Here is a 22073-nt window from a genome sequence, read left to right as displayed (position 1 = left end):
CCTCTGGCACATCTGCCATAATCACTTATCAGAGAATGAGACAGGGACCCCCTGTCTGTTCATGTGTATACATTTGTTCATCTCCAGCATCCTGACCCTCTGGAGACATGCAGATCATGGAATGGTCCCACCAGGTCAGCTAGCTTAAGTTCTTTTGACGACAACTAGAATGTCGGACCGAGACTCGAACTCGGGACCTTTGCCTTTCGTGGGCAAGTGCTCTACCAACTGAGCTACCCAAGCACGACTCACACCCCATCCTCACAGCTTTACTTCTGCCAGTACCTCGTCTCCTACCTTCCAAACTTAACAGAAGCTCTCCTGCCAACCTTGCAGAACTAGCACTCCTGAAAGAAAGGATATTGCGGAGACATGGCTTAGCCACAGCCTGGGGGAAGTCCCGAGTTCAAGTCTTGGTCTGGCACACAGTTTTAATCTGCCAGGAAGTTTCATATCAGCACACACTCAGCTGCAGAGTGAAAATCTCATTCTGGAAACATCCCCCAGGCTGTGGCTAAGCCATGTCTCTGCAATATTCTTTCTTTCAGAAGTGCTAGTTCTGCAAGGTTCGCAGGAGAGCTTCTGTTAAGTTTGGAAGGTAGAAGATGCGGTACCGGCAGAAGTAAAGCTGTGAGGATGGGGCATGAGTCATGCTCGGGTAGCTCAGTTGGTAGAGCACTTGTCTGCGAAGGGCAAAGGTCCCGAGTTCGAGTCTCGATCTGGCACACTGTTTTAATCTGCCAGGAAGTTTCATATCAGCACACACTCCACTGCAGAGTGAAAATCTGTGGCTGTGGCTAAGCCATGTCTCCACAATATCCTTTCTTTCAGGAGTGCTAGTTCTGCAAGGTTCGCAGGAGAGCTTCTGTTAAGTTTGGAAGGTAGGAGACAAGGTACTGGCAGAAGTAAAGCTGTGAGGACGGGGCGTGAGTCGTGCTTGGGTAGCTCAGTTGGTAGAGCACTTGCCCGCGAAAGGCAAAGGTCCCGAGTTCGAGTCTCGGTCCGACACACAGTTTTAATCTGCCAGGAAGTTTCATATCAGCGCACACTCCGCTGCAGAGTGAAAATCTCATTCTGGAAACATCCCCCAGGCTGTGGCTAAGCCATGTCCCCGCAATATCCTTTCTTTCAGGAGTGCTAGTTCTGCAAGGTTCGCAGGAGAGCTTCTGTTAAGTTTGGAAGGTAGGAGACGAGGTACTGGCAGAAGTAAAGCTGTGAGGATGGGGTGTGAGTCGTGCTTGGGTAGCTCAGTTGGTAGAGCACTTGCCCGTGAAAGGCAAAGGTCCCGAGTTCGAGTCTCGGTCCGACACACAGTTTTAATCTGCCAGGAAGTTTCATATCAGCACACACTCAGCTGCAGAGTGAAAATCTCATTCTGGGAACTAGAATGTCATCCAGCACTATGTGTATCCCCTGGATTCCAGCTGTAACTGATCTCCATGAGCCACAGAAAGTAGTTGAGTAGTAATGGGTCAGAATGGCTTCTTCACATTATTGCTCCATTATGTACTCCATTCATTTAAATATCACCACTGTCATCTGAGTGAAAGAGGTCACAATACCGTACTACGAGGGTAATCCCAAAGGCAAGGTCTCCTATTTTTTTTTTATATAAGTACATAGAACTGTTTATTTCTACAATGGTTTACATCAGTTCACAGCTTGAACATTTAGCTATTTTTCAACATAATCACCATTTCTGTCGATGCATTTTTGTAGACACTGGCAGTTTTTGTATGCCCATGTCATACCAGCTCACCGCCATGCTATTCAGAAAGTTATGAACCTCTTCTTTCACCTTGTCATCAGAGATGAATCACTGGGACCACTATTAGCGCTGACAGGTACTGTGAGATTCCGAAGAAACTCAAATGGGCCATTCAGAACCGGAAAAGGGGAATGTTGAGCAAGGATGTACACATTCTCCATGAAACACTTGCCCACATATCGCTCAGCAAACCATTGCTCTCGTGAAATAGTTTCAGTGGAACATAATCACCCACCCATCCTATAGTCCTGGTTTGGCACCAGTTCCCTAGGTTAAAAGAACATTTGGCCAGAAAGCAATTCAGCTCTGATAACGAGGTGAAAGAAGAGATTCCTTACTTTTTGAACAGCAAGGCAGAGAGCTGGTATGACATGGACATACAAAAACTGCCACAGCACCTACAAAAATGCATCGACAGAAATGGTGATTATGTCAAAAAATAGCTAAATGTTCAAGCAGTAAACTGATGTAAACCATTGTAGAAATAAACAGGTCTATGTACTTATAAAAAAATAGGAGACCTTATTTTTGGGATTACCCTCGTATGTTGCTCACAAGTGTAAATACATGAAAAGTACCTGAAGGTAAATAGCCTGACTGTTAACTGGAAAAGCAGTAAGAGGTTTCTAGCACATGGAGTTAGAAAGATTTATTTATTTATTTATTTATTATTTCATTACAGGCCTACTATGGACCATGTCAAAACTACTATTCACTTCTCTTTTCCTCAAGTCTCATTAAAAACACTCTAATTTTCTCAGAATGACCTATTTTACTCTCCTCTGATGATTTGACACCAGTTGTCTGTTTTCTGTTTGTTTTACCTTCCTGAAAACCTTTGAATTTCTTGACTTCTGGTCTGAATTTGTCTCTGGTGTGTGAGGCTTCCTGTTCAATCTGCATTTTCTTTGTCTGTATTCTTATTCTGGAAGAACGTGTGGGTCTTCTATGCCAACCCATCTTCCTTCATTCTCTCTCGATGTCCATAGAGTATAACATGCCCTCCTGATCTGATATGCTATTTTAGGGCAGAAGGAGTCCATTTCCTTATTTGGTCTCAAAATCCAATTGCCATCTTTGTTCTTGTTTGGACCCAATACTATTCAAATGGTTCTTGTCTCTATCTTTTCCAAATCTTGTAATGCCTTTATGCATCCAGATAAAAGTAGTGTTTCTGACCCATACAGATCCAGTTTTACAACTGTATTATAATGCCTTAATTTTACATCTTCAGAAAAACATTTTTTATTGTATAGATTTCTCACTTTCGCATATGCTCTTTCCATTTAGATTTCAGTTCTGATTTTAATTGCTTCTTTTCCACTTTTTGCATTTGTATTTTCACCCAGATATTTAAAGTTGTCTTTTTTGTAGATACTGCCACAATTTGTTTTAAAAATTCTCAGTGAATTATTTTCATTAGTCATGTGTATTGTCTTTGCAAACGATATTGTAGACCTGACCTGCCTTCTCAGCTGTCTGCTTCAGAAGTTCTAGTTTTTTCTTTGCATTCTTCGAGGTTCCATCTATTATTACAAGATCGTCTGCAAAGGGCAACAATTTATTGCTTCTTTTGATCCAACCCTTCATTTTTCTTCCTCTATTTTCCACTATCTTAAAACCTTTTTCAGCGCAAAGTTGGATAATAATGGTGACCAACTGTCTCCTTGTCTGACTCCTTATAGAATCTGGAACAGACTAGAAGTTGTTCCAAGAAATTTAACTTTAGATATTGTGCTTGTATGAGTTTGTGTAGTTATTTCCAGAGTTTTCCTGACTTCTACAAATTCATTCAGAGTTTTGAGAAATGAATTCTGTCTAATGAATTATATGCCTTTTTAAAATCAACAAATATCAGCACTATCTTTTTATTTGATGTTTCCATTTACTTAATTATTTGTTTAAGGTATATGATTTGCTCTGGACAGGATCTGTTACTCCTAAATCTGGCCTTATACTTTCCAGTTTGTTTATTTGATTGAGAATTTAATGTGTCAAGAAGACCTCATCATAAGATTTCACACAATGGAAACTCTTGGTAGGAATATCAGCAACTTAGGAAATGTTAGATTGCTACTTACCGTAAAGAAGACATGCTAAGTTTCAGACAGGCTGAAAGAGTTATATAAAGCTATTGGCCACAGCCTTCATCAGCAAAAGAGAAACACACATTGTTCATAAACAAGTAAGCGCACCACATGCACACATGACTGCCAACGCCAGCATCTCAGGCCAGAATGCAACTGTCATGTGGGCAGCAATCTGGATGTGGCAGGGAAGAGGAAGGGATAGTTGTTTACAGTTGTGGAGAGAGACAAATGCTGTATGGCAGAGTGTCAGTAGGTTGTGGGACAGGGAGGTGGAGAAAAAAGGAGCAGGAAAACATGGGCAGCAGAGAAAGAAGGTGCAAGACAAGAACAGGGAGGAGATGATAGGACAGAGAGGGTGGAAACTGCTGGGTAGAGAGTGTGGGGACAGTACGTTACCGTAAGTTGAGGTCAGGATAATTACAGGAGCACAAAATATGTTGTAAGGCTAACTCCCATCTGCGCAGTTCAGAAAAGCTGGTGGTGGAGGGAAGGATCCAGATGGCTTGGGTAGCAAAGCAGCCATTGAAATCAAGCATATTATCTACAGAACTGGAATAGGAAGTGCAGGGTGGGTGGATTGGGCAGTTCTTGCACCTCAGTCTTTCACATGGACATAATCCCTGTGTCAAGGGGTTGGGATTGAAAGTGGCATAGGGATGGACTAGCATGTTGTGGAGGTTGGGAGGGCAATGGAGCACCACTTTAGGAGGGTGGCAAGTATCTGGGGTAGGATGCCCTCATTTCAGGGCATGATGATAGGTAATCAAAGCCCTGGCAAAGGATGTAGTTCAGTTGTTCCAGTCCAGGTGGTACTGGGTGACTTAGGGGACACTCCTTTGTGGTTGGTTCTTGGAGGTGATGGGAGGATTGGGGGTGTGAGGGGAAATGGCACATGAGATCTGTTGGCATGCTAGGTCTGGGGAATAATGACGATCTATGAAGACCTTGGTGAGAACTTCAGCGCAGTAACCAAGGTAGTTCTTGTCACTGCAGATGTGATGTCCCCGAGATGCCAGGGTGTGTGAGTGGGATTTTTCATTGTAAAAGTGATGGCAGCTGTGGAAATGCAGATATTGTTTGATGGTGGTTGATGTATTTAATGTGTGACAGAGGTGTGGATGGAGCATCAGAGAGGAGGAGGTCAACATCTAGGAAAGTGGCATGCTGGGTTGAGGAGAACTATGTGAAATGGATGGGAGAGATGGTGTTGGCATTGTGAAGGAATGCAGATAGGGTATCTCAAACCTGGGTCCTGATCATGAAGATGTCATCAATGAACCTGAACCAGACTAGGGATTTGACATTTTGGGAGGCTAGGAAGATCTCTCCTAGATGGCCTATAAACAGGATGGCATAGGATGATGCCATGCGGATTTGTTTGTGTACCTTTCCTTCAAAGGAGAAGTAGTTGTGGATTAGTATAAAGTTAGTAAGGTGTATGAGGAATGAGGTAGTGGTTTTAGAGTCTGAAGGATGTTGAGGTAGTGGGTTTAGAGTTTGAAGGATGTTGGAAAAGGTAGTGTTCAATAGCAGTAATACAATGGGCATGAGGGATGTTGGTGTATAGGGAGGTAGCATCAACAGTGATGAGTAGGGATGCAGAAGGTAAAGCAGTGGCATGGTGGAGAGTCAATGAAGAAAGTGTGGTTGGGGTCTTTGATGTGGGAGGCTAGATTACAGGCAATTGGTTGGCAGTGTTGGTCAACAAGGGCCAAAATTCTTTCACAGAGGGGCACAATAATCACCCACAATAAAAGGACATCCAGGATTTTTGGGTTTGTGTGTTTGGGGAGCAGGTAAGGTGGGTGTGCGGGGTGTAATAGGTGTGAGGATGGAAATGGATTCAGGGGAAAGGTGCTGGAAAGTGCCTAAGGCTTTTAACAGGGATTGGTGATTTGTTGTGTTATAACCTTTAATCACCAATAATTGCGTGGATATTCAAACACACTCACTTAGAAACAATAGCTGGTTACATGATAACAACTGAGTATCTCTTATTCGACTGCCATGCCATGACATGCGGCTGGCGCCGTTCGTAGCTAGGTGGTGCTCCCGCGCTCAGCCGAGTTGCGGAGCGCCTCTATCGCCGTTTGCACGTACTGTCGTGGCGGCACTGTTAAATGTCGTGGCACTGTCACAACACCTTTCCCCCCTTGAAAAAAAAACACTCACTTCCTTGGAGACATGGACAGTGCAGAGACATCCATGGCCTCTTGTGAGGCCCCGAGAAGATCCCGCGGAGAGACACGAGAGTATGGTCGAAAATGTCCAGGACGGAAGCTCGTACGTGGAATGTGCCTCCTGGACGAGATGATGGGTGAAAGCTCTGGAGCAGCATCCATAGGTGTCGTGGACCTGGGGGTGTGCTCCAGCGAGATTCGGTCCCGGAGAAGGCGGTGTCGCGACTGGGGCCGGTTGCGGCATACTCAGAAACGGTAGCGATGGCGGCTGCATCAACACGTACGGTAGATCGGCAGCAGCAACAGGACTGGCTTCTCGGGCTGGTGGAGGCAAAGGAAGGGGCGGTGGCACCAGCGTGGCCACCACTCGTGGACGCATCTGGTCATAATGGCGAACAACCATGCCGTCGTCCGTATGTATTTCACAAAGTCGGCGGCTGCGAAGAGCCTTGACCACCCCTGGAATCCATTTAGGGCGAGATCCATACCCTCATGCCCACACGTCGGCGCCCACCGAGTATTTTCCCGCACTAGGGGACACATCACAATGCCTGACTGGATGAAGCAGGTGCAGTAGAGTGCGCGGTTGGCGGCCATGCAAGAGTTCAGCAGGGCTGCGATCACCCAGAGGCGTGAAGCGATAAAAACTCAGAAACTGCAGCAGAGCGTCATCGGTGGAAAAATCACTAAGGAATTTTTTCATCTGGCTTTTGAAAGTGTGGACAAGGCGCTCGACCTCCCCATTCAATTGCGGATGGAAGGGCAGCACTGTAACATGATGAATCCCTTGTCCAGTACATAAATCATGGAAGGCCTGCGAAGAGAACTGAGGGCCATTGTCCGTGACGATCATGGATGGAAGACCTTCTAGCGCAAAGATTTTGGACAAAGCCAGCGTCGTTGCCACAGTGGTGCGCGACGGACATCAAACAACGAACGGAAACTTTGAGAAGGCGTCAATCAACAGTAGCCAATAAGTACCGAGGAAGGGGCCGGCAAAGTCAGCGTGCACCCGTTTCCATGGCTGCGCCGGATCAGGCCATGGGGAGGGCATTGTACGAGGTGCAGCCAGTTGTTGAGCACATTGACCACATGCAGCAACCATGTGGGCGATGTCCGAATCAATACCGGGCCAATAAACGTGCCTGCAGGCCAGGGACTTAGTCCGAGAAATACCCCAATGGCCTTCATGCAACAGTTTGAGAACATCTTTGCGAAGAGGGGCTGGCACCATCCGTGGCCAGAAGAACAACACCATCACGAACAGACAGACGAAGGCGCAAGACATGGTAGTTGCGAAAGGGATCCGAGGTCTGGCCCTGGGTCCTTTCTGGCCAACCCCGTTGAACAAAACCGATCACCTGACGCAGGACAGGGTCCCGCACAGTAGCCGACGTGACCTGCGAACCTGTAAGTGGAAAACCCTTGACCGCACGACGTTCTTCCTCATCAATGTGGAAACAGAGAAGTTCATCACGATCGAAAACCGAGTCGGGGCCCATCGGCAATCGCAACAATGCTTCAGCGTTGGCGTGCTGGGCCGTGGGTGATAGTGAATCTCATAGTGAAAATGAGACAAGTATAAGGCCCAGCGTTGCAGGCGGTGAGCTGCCTTATTCGGAAGCGATGCCAATGGGCTGAACAGAGAGACCAGCGGCTTGTGGTCGGTGATGAGGTGAAACTTAGAACCATACAAAAAAACGCTGAACTTTTTTAGAGCATAAATGATAGCGAGTGCCTCCTTTTTGATTTGAGAGTAACGCCGTTGCACATCGTTGAGGGTCTTGGAAGCATAGGCGATGGGTCGTTCTGACCCATCCTCATACCGATGGGCGAGAACAGGCCCTAGGCCGTACTGTGACGCGTCAGTCGCCAGAACCAAGTGCTGACCCGGACTGAATGTGGCAAGACAAGGCGCCGACTGCAAATGAGCCTTCAGGCGGACAAAAGCCTGCTCACACTCGTCAGACCAACAGAAAGGGATGTTTTTTCATAACAGCTGATGCAGAGGATGAGCTACCGCCGCCGCGGATGGAATGAATTTGCGATAATAAGCAATCTTGCCTAGAAACGCCTGAAGTTCTTTGACCATAGACAGCCGGGGTAGAGCGTTAACGGCCGCAACATGCTGACATAGAGGACGTATACCCTCACGGGACAAGTGGAAACCAAGATACACAATGGAGGGTTGGAAGAACTGTGACTTGTCCAGATTGCACCTCAACCCAGCCGAATGCAAAACCCAAAACAGTGAACGCAAATTGGGAAGGTGCTCCTCAGTGGAGGCCCCCATGACAACAATGTCATCCAGATAGTTTATGCAGCTGGGAATGGAAGCTGTGAGCTGTTCCAAAAACCGCTGAAAAATGGCCGGCACACTAGCAACGCCAAATGGTAACCACTGGTACTGATACAACCCACAAGGAGCGTTGATGACGAGAAATTCCTTGGAAGAAGCATCCAACGGCAACTGATAGTACGCCTCCGATAAGTCAAGTTTGGAAAAGAACTGCCCCCCAGCGAGTTTGGTAAATAACTCCTCAGGACGGGGAAGAGGATAAGTGTCAATGAGGCTCTGAGCGTTGACAGTGGCTTTAAAATCACTGCACAATCACAGACTCCCGTTTGATTTAGAAACCACCACGACTGGCGATGCTCATTCGCTGGAGGTAACAGGAAGGAGAATCCGTGAAGCTGTTAACCTGTCTATCTCAGCCTTGACAGGTGCACGCAACGCTACCGGAATAGGGCATGCCTGGAAAAACTTAGAGTGAGCTGTAGGTTTAAGAGTAATGTGGGCTTCAAAATCCTTGGCATGACCCAGACCAGCAGAGAACACGGACGAAAATTCAGAACACAATCCATCCAGCTGTTGATACGGAATATCCTCAGATATGAGGTGCACATCCTCATCAACAGAGAACCCGAACAACTGGAAAGCATCATAACCGAACAGGTTTTCAGTGCCCGCATGATCCACCACATAAAACGTGAGGGGCCTAACAACAGACTTGTAGGCAGTGGAAGCATCAAACTGGCCAATGATAGGAATTTTCTGTTTATTATAAGTTCTCAGATTTCGCGTAACTGGAGACAAGGGAGGGGAGCCCAACTCCAAATACGTGCGAGAATTAATGAGAGTTACTGCAGAGCCGGTGTCCACTTGCATGCGAATGTCTTTATCCAGAACACAAACAGTAATAAACAACTTATTTGTTTGAGAAAGCACACAGCTAACATCCATGTCCGATGCCTCGTCCTTGTCGACAGGAACTTTAGGGGACTGACACACAGAAGCAATGTGGCCTTTTTTCCTACATGAATTACACGTGGCCCAATGTTTTGGACACACGGCCCTGTCATGCTGTACGAAACAACATGGACAAGAAGGAAGTGCGGAATGAACCTGCTTCTGTGGTTGCTGTTGTCGCTGCGAGCGTTGCGGCCCAATGCGACGTTGTTTACGTGAGTGGACCGCCGCCACATCTTCGTTCTCCTGTGAAACAGGCAAATTGTCCATGTCGAAAGTTGACTGTACAGCACCTACATCACACCACGCATCTATTTGCGTGCCAGCAGTGTGAGACACTTCAAAGGATTGAGCGATGCTTAGAACTTCCGACAATGACGGGTTTGGCAGTTGTAGGGCACGTTGTCGAACTTCTTTATCAGGAGCAAGCCGTAGAATAGCATCCCTAACCATTGAATCAGCATAAGACTCATGATGAGTGTCCGTGACAAACTGATATTTCCTACTCAGACCGTGTAGTTCTGCCGCCCAAGCCCCGTAAGATTGATGGGGCTGTTTACGACACCGGTAGAACGCCACGCGGGCGGCAACGATGTGGGTGTTTTTTCGGTAATAGTTAGACAATAAGTCACACATTTCTTGGAAGGACAGAGAGGCAGGTTCCTGCGGAGGGGCTAACTGAGATAGCAGCTGATAGATCCGTGGGGAAATCCAAGATAGAAATAATGACCTACACATAGGAGCGTCGACAACGCCAAAAGCCAAGAAGTGTTGCCGCAAATGCTTCTCATAATCCTCCCAGTCTTCAGCGGCCTCGTCGTAAGGAGGGAATGGAGGCGGAGAAGAGGAAGACAGACGATGAGTAAGCGACGTCGACAACACCTGAATAGCAGCCGTCAACTGTGTTTGTTGTTCAATGAGCGCTTGCATAAGCTGTTCCATGTCTGCCCCATCACGAACACACAAATCCACAAAGCAGTGAAAATATCTGACCTCGTCGCCAAAAAGTGTTATAACCTTTAATCACCAATAATTGCGTGGATATTCAAACACACTCACTTAGAAACAATAGCTGGTTACATGATAACAGCTCAGTATCTCTTATTCGACTGCTGTGCCATGACATGCGGCCGGCGCCGTTCGTAGCTAGGTGGTGCTCCCTCACTCAGCCGAGTTGCGGAGCGCCTCTATCGCCGTTTGCGCGTACTGTCATGGCGGCACTGTTAAATGTCGTGGCACTGTCACAACACTTGAACTTCTGGGATAGGATCACTCTGGCAGAGTTTATAGGTGGAGGAGTCAGACAATTGGTGGAGCCCTTCTGCCAGGTAGTCACTGCAGTTCATAACAACAGTAGTGGAGCCTTTGTCTGCAGTTAAGATGATTAGGTAAGGATTTGTTTTGAGGCTGTGTATAGCTATTCTTTCTTTGACTGGAAGATAGCTGCTCTGAGGAAGGGACGTGGGGATGGATGATGAGATTAAGTTGGAGGTAAAGAATTTCTGGAAGGTGATCAGCACATGGTTAGGTGGGAGGGGGGAGGATCATGATTAGACGGCGATGCGAACAGGAAGGGGCAAGGTTGAATGTTGTAATTAGAGTTGTTTTGATTGGAGGGATTGGTGACAAAGAACTGCTTCCATTGCAGGGATCACGAGCAGGAGTGTAGGTCTTTGACAAGCCCAGCATGGTTAAATTTGGGAGTACGGTTAAAGGTGAGGTCTTTCAACAGGACTGAAACTTCTGTGGAGCTGAGGTTTTTAGTGGAAAGGTTAAACAACATTGTTACATTAATGTTTTGGCTCTCAATTTGGTGGCGAGTTGGTATGGAGTTTTGGGGGATGTGGCAGGTTGAAAAGGTCAGCCAGGCAAGGATTAAGTGCTAGAGAGGTGGATGAGAAGGAATATAGTGAGTAGGATAGGGGTTGGATAGTGGTTCATCGAGGTGCCAGTAGGATGTCAGGAGGTTGGATAACTTATGGAATTGGTGTCTGGAATGCTCCTCCATGTGCTGGAGGGCAAGGGAGCAAATTTCAGAGATGTGATGAACGGAGTAGGAATTGCACATTAGAAGTATCTCTGATCGTTCCATCTCCTCCTCTGTCCACACTAAACCCACCAACCACAAACAATACTTGCATTTTGATAGCTTTCAACCCTTTCACACCAAAACATCCCTCCTATACAGCCTGCCAACTCGGGGAGAGCATATTTGTAGTGACAAGAGCTCCCTTGCTCAGTATGCAGAGGGTCTCACCAAGGCCTTCACAGACAACACTATCCCCCAGACCTAGCATGCAAACAGATCTCCTGTGCCATTTCCCCTCACACCCCCAATCCTCCCAACACCTCCAAGAACCAACCACAAAGGAGTGTCCCCTAAGTCACCCAGTACCACCCTGGACTGGAACAACTGAACCACATCCTTTGCCAGGACTTTCATTATCTATCATCATGCCCTGAAATGATGGACATCTTACCTGAGATACTTACCACCATCCTAAAGTGATGTTCTGTGGCCCTCCCACCCTCCACAACATCCTAGTCCATCCCTATGTCACTTCCACTCCTAACCCCTTACCACAAGGATCATATCCTGTTGAAGACCCAGATGCAAGACCTGTCCAATCCACCCACCCATTACTTTCCATTCCAGTCCTGTCACTAGTTTATCCCACTGCACTAGGGGCCAGGCCACCTGTGAAAGCAGCCTTGTCATTTACCAACTCTGCTGCAGTCACTGGACAGCTTTTCAGATTGGTATGACTACCACCCAGCCAGGATGAACGGCCATTGCCAAACTGTGGCCAAGAGCAAAGTAGACCAACTTGTGGCACAAAATGCAGGTGAACATAAAATGCTTGATTTCAGTGGCTGCTTCACTACCCAAGCCATCTGGATCCTCCCCTTCACCACCAGCTTTTCTGAACTGCACAGATGGGAGCTGGCCTTACAACATATTCTCTGCGCCTATAAGTATCCCAACCTCAACCTACATATACTGTCCCCACTCCGACTGCTCAACAATTTCCACCCTCTCTGTCCTATCATCTCCTCCCTATTCTTGTCTCACCTTCTTTGTCTGCTGCCCTCAGCCAATGCACCTGCCTATCTTTCCCTGCTCCTCTACTTTTTTCTCTACCTCCCTGTCCCACTACCTACTGACACTGTGCCTGTTACCAACCTAGCCCCTGCACACTCCACCAGACAGCATTTGTATCTCTCCCCACCCATACACTACTATCCCTTCCCCTTCCCTGCCCCCTACAGACTGATGCTTGCATCCCATAGGATGTTGGATTTTGGTCTGAGATGCTGGAACTGGTGGTCATGTGTGGATGAGATGGGCTTGTTTGTGTATATAAATGGTATGTGTATCTCTTTTGCTGATTAAGGCCATGGCCAAAAGCTTTACGTAAGTCTTTTAATTGTGATTATCTGCAACTTAACGTTTCTTCTTTATGGGAAGTAGCACTCTATCTTATCCTACAATATCATAAGATTTTGTATTCTAAGCATCAAAAATGAAATTCCTTTGTAATTACTGATACCAGTATCTGTTTTGCCCCTTTTTTATGAAGTGGATGAATTAATGGAACCTTCCTGTTTTCTGGAAATATTTCAGTGTCCCACATCTTATCTTATTTTTCTTTTATAATTATGACACCTGTATCCCCAATAGCTATTAGAATTTATGCTATGGGGCCATCTTCACTGGGAGCTTTGTTGTGCTTTAATTGTTTGATTTAACATTTAATCATATTGATGCACAAGGGTTTTGAATTTTAATTTGGGATGTTGTGGTTGTTGTTGTTGTGGTCTTCAGTCCTGAGACTGGTTTGATGCAGATCTCCATGCTCCTCTACCCTGTGCAAGCTTCTTCATCTCCCAGTACGTACTGCAACCTACATCCTTCTGAATCTGCTTAGTGTATACATCTCTTGGTCTCCTTCTACAATTTTTACCTTCCACGCTACTCTCCAATACTAAATTGGTGATCCCTTGATGCCTCAGAACATGTCCTACCAACCGATCCCTTCTCCTAGTCAAGTTGTGCCTCAAACTCCTCTTCTCTCCAATTTTATTCAATACCTCCTCATTAGTTATGTGATCTACCCATCTAATATTCAGCATTCTTCTGTAGCACCATATTTTGAAAGCTTCTATTCTCTTCTTGTCCAAACTATTCATTGTCCATGTTTCACTTCCATGCATGGCTACACTCCATACAAATACTTTCAGAAACAACTTCCTGACACTTAAATCTATACTCGATGTTAACAAATGTCTCTTCTTCAGAAACACTTTCCTTGCCACTGCCAGTCTACATTTTATATCCTCTCTACTTCGACCATAATCAGTTATTTTGCTCCCCAAATAGCAAAACTCCTTTACTACTTTAAGTGTCTCATTTCCTAATCTAATTCCCTCAGCATCACCCGACCTAATTCGACTACATTCCATTATCCTCGTTTTGCTTTTGTTGATGTTCATCTTATATCTTCCTTTCAAGACACTGTCCATTCCGTTCAACTGCTCTTCCAAGTCCTTTGCTGTCTCTGACAGAATTACAATGTCATAGGTGAACCTCAAAGTTTTTATTTCTTCTTCTTGGATTTTGATACCTACTCCAAATTTTTCTTTTGTTTCCTTTACTGCTTCCTCAATATACAGATTGAATAACATCGAGGAGAGACTACAACCCTGTCTCACTCCCTTCCCAACCATTGCTTCCCTTTCATGTTCCTCAACTCTTATAACTGCCATCTGGTTTCTGTACAAATTGTAAATAGCATTTTGCTCCCCATAGTTTACCCCTGCCACCTTTAGAATTTGAAAGAGAGTATTCCAGTCAACATTGTCAAAAGCTTTCTCTAAGTCTACAAATGCTAGAAACATAGGTTTGCCTTTCCTTAATCTTTCTTCTAAGATAAGTTGTAGGGTCAGTATTGCCTCATGTGTTCCAACATTTCTACGTAATCCAAACTGATATTCCCTGAGGTCAGCTTCTACTAGTTTTTCCATTCATCTGTAAAGAATTCACGTTAGTAATTTGCAGCTGTGACTTATTAAACTGACAGTTCGGTAATTTTCACATCTGTCAACGACTGCTTTCTTTGGGACTGGAATTATTATATTATTCTTGAAGTCTGAGGGTTTTTCGCCTGTCTTGTACATCTTGCTCACCAGATGGTAGAGTTTTGTCAGGACTGGCTCTCCCATGGCTGTCAGTAGTTCTAATGTAATGTTGTCTACTCCCGGGGCCTTGTTTCGACTCAGGTCTTTCAGTGCTCTGTCAAACTCTTCATGCAGTATCATATCTCCCATTTCAACTTCATCTACATCCTCTTCCATTTCCATAATATTGTCCTCAAGTACATTGCCCTCATATAGACCCTCTATGTACTCCTTCCACCTTTCTGCTTTCCCTTCTTTGCTTAGAACTGGGTTTCCATGTGAGCTCTTGATATTCATACAAGTGGTTCTCTTTTCTCCAAAGGTCTCTTTAATTTTCCTATAGGCAGTATCTATTTTACTCCTACTGAGATAATCCTCTCCAGACTTACATTTGTCCTCTAGCCATGCCTGCTTAGCCATTTTGCTCTTCCTGTTAATCTCATTTTTGAGATGTTTGTATTCCTTTTTGCCTGCTTCATTTACTGGATTTTTATACTTTCTCCTTTCATCAATTAAATTCAATATCTCTTCTGTTACCCAAGGATTTCTACTAGCTATCATCTTTTTACCTACTTGGTCCTCTGCTGCCTTCACTACTTCATCCCTCAAAGCTACCCATTCTTCTTCTACTGTATTTCTTTCCCCTATTCCTGTCAATTGTTCCCTTATGCTCTCCCTGAAACTCTCTACAATGTCTGGTTCTGTCAGTTTATCCAGGTCCCATCTCCTTAAATTCCCACCTTTTTTCAGTTTCTCCAGTTTTAATCTATAGTTCATAACCAATAGATTGTGGTCAGAGTCCACATCTGCCCCTGGAAATGTCTTACAATTTAAAACCTAGTTCCTAAATCTCTGTCTTACCATTATATAATCTATCTGGAACCTGTCAGTATCTCCAGGCTTCTTCCATGTGTACAACCTTCTTATATGATTCTTGAACCAAGTGTTAGCAATGATTAAGTTATGCTCTGTGCAAAATTCTACCAGGTGGCTTCATCTTTCATTTCTTCCCCCCAGTCTATATTCACCTATTATGTTTCCTTCTCTCCTTTTTCCTACTATCGAATTCCAGTCACCCATGACTATTAAATTTTCATCTCCCTTCACTATCTGAATAATTTCTTTTATCTCATCATACATTTCATCAATTTCTTCATCATCTGCAGAGCTAGTTGGCATATAAACTTGTACTACTGTAGCAGGCATGGGCTTCATGTCTATCTTGGCCACAATAATGAGTTCACTGTGCTGTTTGTAGTAGCTTACCCGCACTCCTATTCTTTTATTCATTATTAAACCTACTCCCGCATTACCCCTATTTGATTTTGTATTTATAACCCTGTATTTACCTGACCAGAAGTCTTGTTCCTCCTGGCACCGAACTTCACTAATTCCCACTATATCTAACTTTAACCTGTCCATTCCCTTTTTAAATTTTCTAACCTACCTGCCCGATTAAGGGATCTGACATTCCACGCTCTGATCCGTAGAATGCCAGTTTTCTTTCTCCTGATAATGACATCCTCTTGAGTACTCCCCACCCAGAAATCTTACCTCCGGAATATTTTACACAGGAGGACGCCATCATCATTTAATCATACAGTAAAGCTGCATGCCCTCAGGAAAAATTATGGCTGTAGTTTCCCCTTGCTTTCAGCCGTACGCAGTACCAGCACAGCGAGGCCATTTTGGTTATTGTTACAAGGCCAGATCAGTCAATCATCCAGACTGTTGCCCCTGAAACTACTGAGAAGGCTGCTGCCCCTCTTCAGGAACCACACGTTTGTCTGGCCTCTCAACAGATGCCCCTCTGTTATGGTATGGCCATCTGTATCGCTGAGGCATGCAAGCCTCCCCACCAACGGCAAGGCCCATGGTTCATGGTGGGATATTATCATGGAATTCCAATTGTCTGGTCAGTTTTTCAGAGTTCAATAGCTTTTCAAAATATGCTGACAGTAACTCAGTTACCTTCCTTGTTAAGTGTGAGTTTTCAATTTACTTTTCTGAAGCATAGCAACTGCAGAATGTCCACAGATGTATGAAGGAAATAAGGAAGGAAGACTAGAGTTTAATGTCTCAGTGAGGTTATTGAAGATGGAGCACAAGCTCAGATTATGAAAGGATGGGGAAGGAAATTGTCAGTGCCCTTTTCAAAGGAACTATCCTGTCATTTATGTGGAGTGATTTACAGAAATCATGGAAAACCTAAATCGGTATTGCTGTATGGGCATTTGAACCATCATCATCCCAAATGCAAGCCCATTGTGCTAACCACAGTGCCACCTCACTTGGTCACAAACATACAGTTCTTGAATGTTTTATAACAGTCTCTTGTACAATATTTTTTTAAAGTTTTCTGTAGTTTTAAGTTGCTCTTTTTCTAAGCAACTCTTTTGTCCCCTAATAATTTCATCTGCTTGCTTATTTTCAAACTGATAGATTTTACGATTACTACTTGTCTTCCTGCTATAACAGCTGTTCAATCTTTCTTTTTTGTCTAAGTGATCCTTCACATTTATTATTCCACCATTTGTCCTTTCCTTATTTGTTCCCTACAGCTACTTCAAATGTAATATTTTTAATTGTCTCTGTAAAATTGTTAGTATAAATATTCACTTTCTTTAACATCTTATGAAAATCATATTCCATTTCCTTCGAAGTTTCATTATTAATTTTCTCAATTGCACTGGTTTGTTTCATGATTTTATGTTCTGGAGTAAATGTCATGTGGATCTCAGTTAGGTAGTGATCTAAATCAATTCCCATTTCTCTCTTGACTGTAATGTTCTTCATTTTTTGAAAATTACATCTGAAGATGATGACATGATCAAGTTGGGATTTGGTGATGTCCATGTCTTTTTTTTCTTCTTTCTAGGTGGTATTTTGAAGCACACTGCCATGATTTCAAGATCAAAGTACTTGTGTAGTGACCCACATTGATCCATCACCAACATCCAGGAGTGCAGTCATAAGGTACGCCACAGAAGTTGAGAGACGCAGCTAAAAATTCGAAAACCATGAGAATCCACCATTTGTGGATGTTCATGCAGCCTGTGCACTCTCCCAGCTGGCAAACAGCTTTTAGCGATGGGCCCAACCAGCTCTAACTCATTTACATGTTTACTTCTGTATATGTGTTATTGGACTGTTATTGTGAACTACTCCTTGGCTAGTGTGACCCCCTCCCCCCCCCCCCCATAATATGTTATTTCCTAGAATTAAAAAAGTTTGTTGTGTCAGTCATTGTGTGGTGATCTGTAGTGAGATTAGAACACAGTGGTGATGACTGTAGTCATATCTTCATGCATCTTTCATTGTGCAGTTGCTTTTCGCTTATTTGTCGTGGCATGGAGTCTCTGATTCAATGTTGGTGCAGCAATAGGACATCATCATGGTCATGCAACAAGCGTTGCCAACATTTCCCTCCAAAAATTCATCTCTGCTCCCTTTGCTCCTCAGTTCTTGTTGTTCAACGAGTTGGTGGAAGATTGAAGAGGCATATGAACACCATCTATGGCAGCATTTTCATGCTTCCATTTTATGTTATGGGGGTATGTCATACAGTGTTTTTGTCATGTATTTCTCCCACCTCATATCAGGTGCAGTGGCAGTGACCCCATGGCAGGAAACTTCCTCATTGTCATTTGACACCTTATGTTTGTTGTTGTCTTCCACTTATCAACATTGCACGCATGTCATGGAGACTCAGATTGAATTTCACCAAAGCAAGAAGCAGCCCCATCAGTCTTATTGTGCCTGGCTTGTGATCCTCCATGGCCTTAGGTCACGAGTGCCATTTTGTCACAGACAAGTCAAAAGAGTCATATGTGGACATCATGGTTCACAATGTTATCCTCTGCTACATCCCAGATAAGGAAATCTGACAATGGGCCCTCCAGTTAGAGAACCCCTCCCTCAAAGGAATTTTGTCCATTACCTAGTCATATGAGGTCTCAGGAGCTGCTGGAGAGCATCTGGAAGCTGGTGCAATGTCACAACAGTACAGGGTGCCCTGGCTGAATGTAAGGAGGATGATATAATGGTGGTGCATGTCGACTGATCAGGCAGCTTCTGCACAGTGCAGATACAGCATTCCAGCCATCACTCCCTGTCGCTGTTGTGTGCCTCAATTAACTCCAAACATGACAGATAAGAGTGTCCCCAGTGTTTAGCCATCTGTCATAAGCATAAGAAAAAAGGCCACATTATGGTAGTCTCCCACTCAACTGCACAAAATGCAGCATTAGAAACCAAGGATATGGGATATTCAGGAAGTGTCATCATCACGCCAGTTCCTGATCATGATTCCAATAAGCTTTTCATCAAGGTTTTCGTTCTCTCATGTCAGCTGCACCTGTAAGTAGACACCAGTGCAGCAATTTCTCTGCTTAATGCCCAAACATATTCAGGCCTTGGTTCCCTGCAGTTGTCACCAGTAAGCAAGGACCTCAGGACATATGGTAAACAGCAAATCCCCTTGGTTGGTCAGTTCACAGTGGAAGTCATCTATAAATCAGTGACTTCACCTGTTATCTTTCTTGTTGTCCACTATTTCAGCAAAACTTTTCTGGTTTTATGCCTTTAAGGTCATTGGCTTTTTGATCACAGACTCCACAGAGATGATAGCTGCTGAGGTCCTCTATCAGTCATTGGAATATCTGTGCTCAGAATTAAAGGACAATTTTGTGGAAGGCCTAGGATGCACCACAGACTTTCAAGCCCACATAACCTTGAAGCAGTCAGCCTGTCCTAGATTTTTTCATGCTAGGCAGATTTCCCTGGCCCTCTGCTCCCAAGTCAAGTCAGAGTTGGACTGGCTTGTCTCCCTTGAGGTTGCAGTTCCCATTTCCTCCAGTGAATGGACCACACTCCATATCATTGTTAAGAAACCCTCTCATAAATTGCACCTTTGGAGATATTTTAAGGTCACTGCAAATTCACAGTTCTTGGTTGACACATACTCATTATCATGTCCTGATGAACTGTTCACACACTTAGTAGGGAATCAGTTCTTGCAAACTTTACCTTTCCAAAGCATATACCAGTTAACCCTAGATGATGAACCAAATCATATCTTGATCACTAACACACCATTTGACCTTTATCAATACCAGCAGCTTCTAATTGGAGTGGAAAGTGCTCCTACAATTTTTCAACATTATTTGGAACATGTCATGTCCAATATTCCACACTGCTTCAACTACCTACATGAAATCATTACTACAGGTCATACTATGAACACCCACCTGCACAATCTCTGAGACCTCTTTCAAAAACTGCATGGCATAGGGCATAGGTCTACATTTCAGTCTGCAGGAATCCAAATTTTTCCAACGATCTCTTGAGTGTCTAGACCACATCATCTTCTGGAAGGGCATCCAAGCCATGGAGAGTCTTTATCAGGGCTACTATGGACCTGCCCCCTCTCTCGTGACTCTGTGAACTGCAGGCATTTTTAGGTAAAATTGCCTATTACCAACAGTTCATTCCTGGGGCATCCATCAATACACACATACATACACTGCATCTCCTTCTACACAAAAGTACTCCCTTTGTCTGGTCTCCAGCATGTGACCAGGCCTTCACCACAGTGGAAGAATGAATCTGGTTGGCACCATATCTAGCTATCTTTGATCCCAATAAACCATTACTTAATGGCTATGGATGTCTCGCAGCACAGTATGGAGATGGTCCTCATCCAACTGACTTGTTCCACATCCATCACCTCATTTTTTTGTTTCTGTGGAAAGAAAATAAAATTGAATCTAATCTAATCTAATCATCAGAATGCACACACATCAGAGCAGCCACTAGAATTTGCATCTAAAACTCTCAGTCCTGCACAGGTCCAGTATTCTCATGTCAAAAAGGAGGCTCTGGCCATTGTGTATGCAGTCATCAAATTTCACATTTTCTTGTACGACGCCAAATTCCAACTAATTATGGACCACAAGCCCTTAATTTCATTATTTAATCTGTTCAGGCAGGTCCCCAATAAGATGATCCACTTGTTGCAGTGGTGGACCTCGTTCCTTTCAAAATACAACTATGTTATTCATTTTTTTGCTCCACGGAGCAACACACAAATGCAGATGCCTTCTCCCAGCTGCCCAATGGTATGGGCCCATGTAGGATATCAGCAGCACCTCTTTTGTTTTCATTTGGATGTCTCCTCTGCTCAACTGGTAGATGGTTATCTAATGACCAATTTGCCAGGGTAGCAGTGGCTGACCGTGTACTCAAACAGGAAGTCCACCTCATCCAACAGGGTTGGTCTTCTTGCCCTTTGGGCCCCTCTTATGATCAGTTTCATAACTACTTTGTCTTGTACCATCATCTCTCAGTCTTAGCTGTGGTCCTCCTCATCTCCATGGATGAAGCAACTCCCTGGATGGTCATTCCCGAGAGTCTGCACTGGGAGGTTTTATACAAGTTGTACAACTTCACTTCCGCTGTTTTTTCCCCAACATTTGCGGCTCTAATGAAACAAATTGGTTACACATGTGTCATTCAAAGTATTTTCCATTGCTGGCCACTACTTTCTGCCATCTTGTGGGCACTATATGAATCCTGCGTCAAAAAAATTGTTCACCTTTTGAAGCGATTTTCAAATCAATCCAATTTGTGACTTCTTCATGAATCGGAAGTGTTGGTCAGCCAGGCCATGCGCCATTGATATAAACAAGTGATAGTTAGAGGGAGCAATGACTGGAGAATACAGTAGGTGGGGTAGGACTTCCCATTTTAATGTTTGCAAGTATGTTTGGACCTCTTTTGCAACGTGGGGTTGAGCGTTGTCGTGCTGCAAAATCACTTTATCATGCCTCTCTCTGTATTGCGGCCATTTGTCTATTAATTCTCTGCTCAAACACATTAACTGCATTTGATAACGAGCACCTGTGATTGTTTCACCTGATTTTAACACCTCATAGCACATGACGCCGAGTTGGTCCCACCAAATGCAGAGCATGATCTTGGAGCCATGAATAAGCGGTTTGGCTGTCATTTAGGGTTATTGTAATGAACCCATTTTTTGTCCCCGGTCATAGTGCAATGCAGAAATCCCTTCCGTTTTTGCCTCTGAAGAAACTATTCACAAACACACAAACGCCGTTCAACATCTCTTGGTTTCACCTCACACAGGACCCAAGTTCCTTCTTTCTGAATCATCCCCATAGCCTTGAGACATTTTGAAATGGCTTACTGTGTCACTCCCACTAATCGTCCCAATTCTTCTCGAATTTTACATGAGTCTTCACTCAGTGATGTCTCCAATTCTGCATCTTCGAATACATTCTCTCTTCCACCACTATGCCGGTCTGCAAAGTTGAATTCACCATTCTTGAAGCGCTGAAACCACTCACAACATGTTCTTTCACTAATAGAGTCCTTACCATATGTACTTGAGAGATGAGATTCAGATGCTGTTTTCTTCATCATCATCATCATCATCATCATCATCATCATTTAAGACTGATAATGCGTTTCAGTGTTCAGTCTGGAGCATAGTCCCCCTTATAAAATTCCTCCATGATCCCCTATTCAGTGCTAACTTTGGTGCCTCTTCTGATGTTAAGCCTCTTACTTCAAAATCATTCTTAACC

The 22073-nt window shown here is 44.3% G+C and overlaps 1 protein-coding gene and 1 non-coding gene across 6 annotated transcripts in view; one reads left to right on the top strand and one right to left on the bottom strand.

Moving 5' to 3' along the window:
- Positions 1 to 22073, bottom strand: part of LOC126164992 (sulfite oxidase, mitochondrial-like) — a 166659-nt gene that overhangs the window by 64849 nt on the left and 79737 nt on the right. The gene's annotated exons all lie outside the window — the stretch shown is intronic.
- Trnas-uga (transfer RNA serine (anticodon UGA)) lies at positions 1237 to 1311 on the top strand. The gene has a single exon. It is a non-coding gene; the product is annotated as a tRNA-Ser (tRNA).

The sequence above is a fragment of the Schistocerca cancellata genome, chromosome 1, assembly GCF_023864275.1.
Source record: "Schistocerca cancellata isolate TAMUIC-IGC-003103 chromosome 1, iqSchCanc2.1, whole genome shotgun sequence".
Classification (NCBI taxonomy): Eukaryota; Metazoa; Arthropoda; class Insecta; order Orthoptera; family Acrididae; genus Schistocerca; species Schistocerca cancellata.
This window is presented reverse-complemented; position numbering and strand designations above follow the sequence as displayed.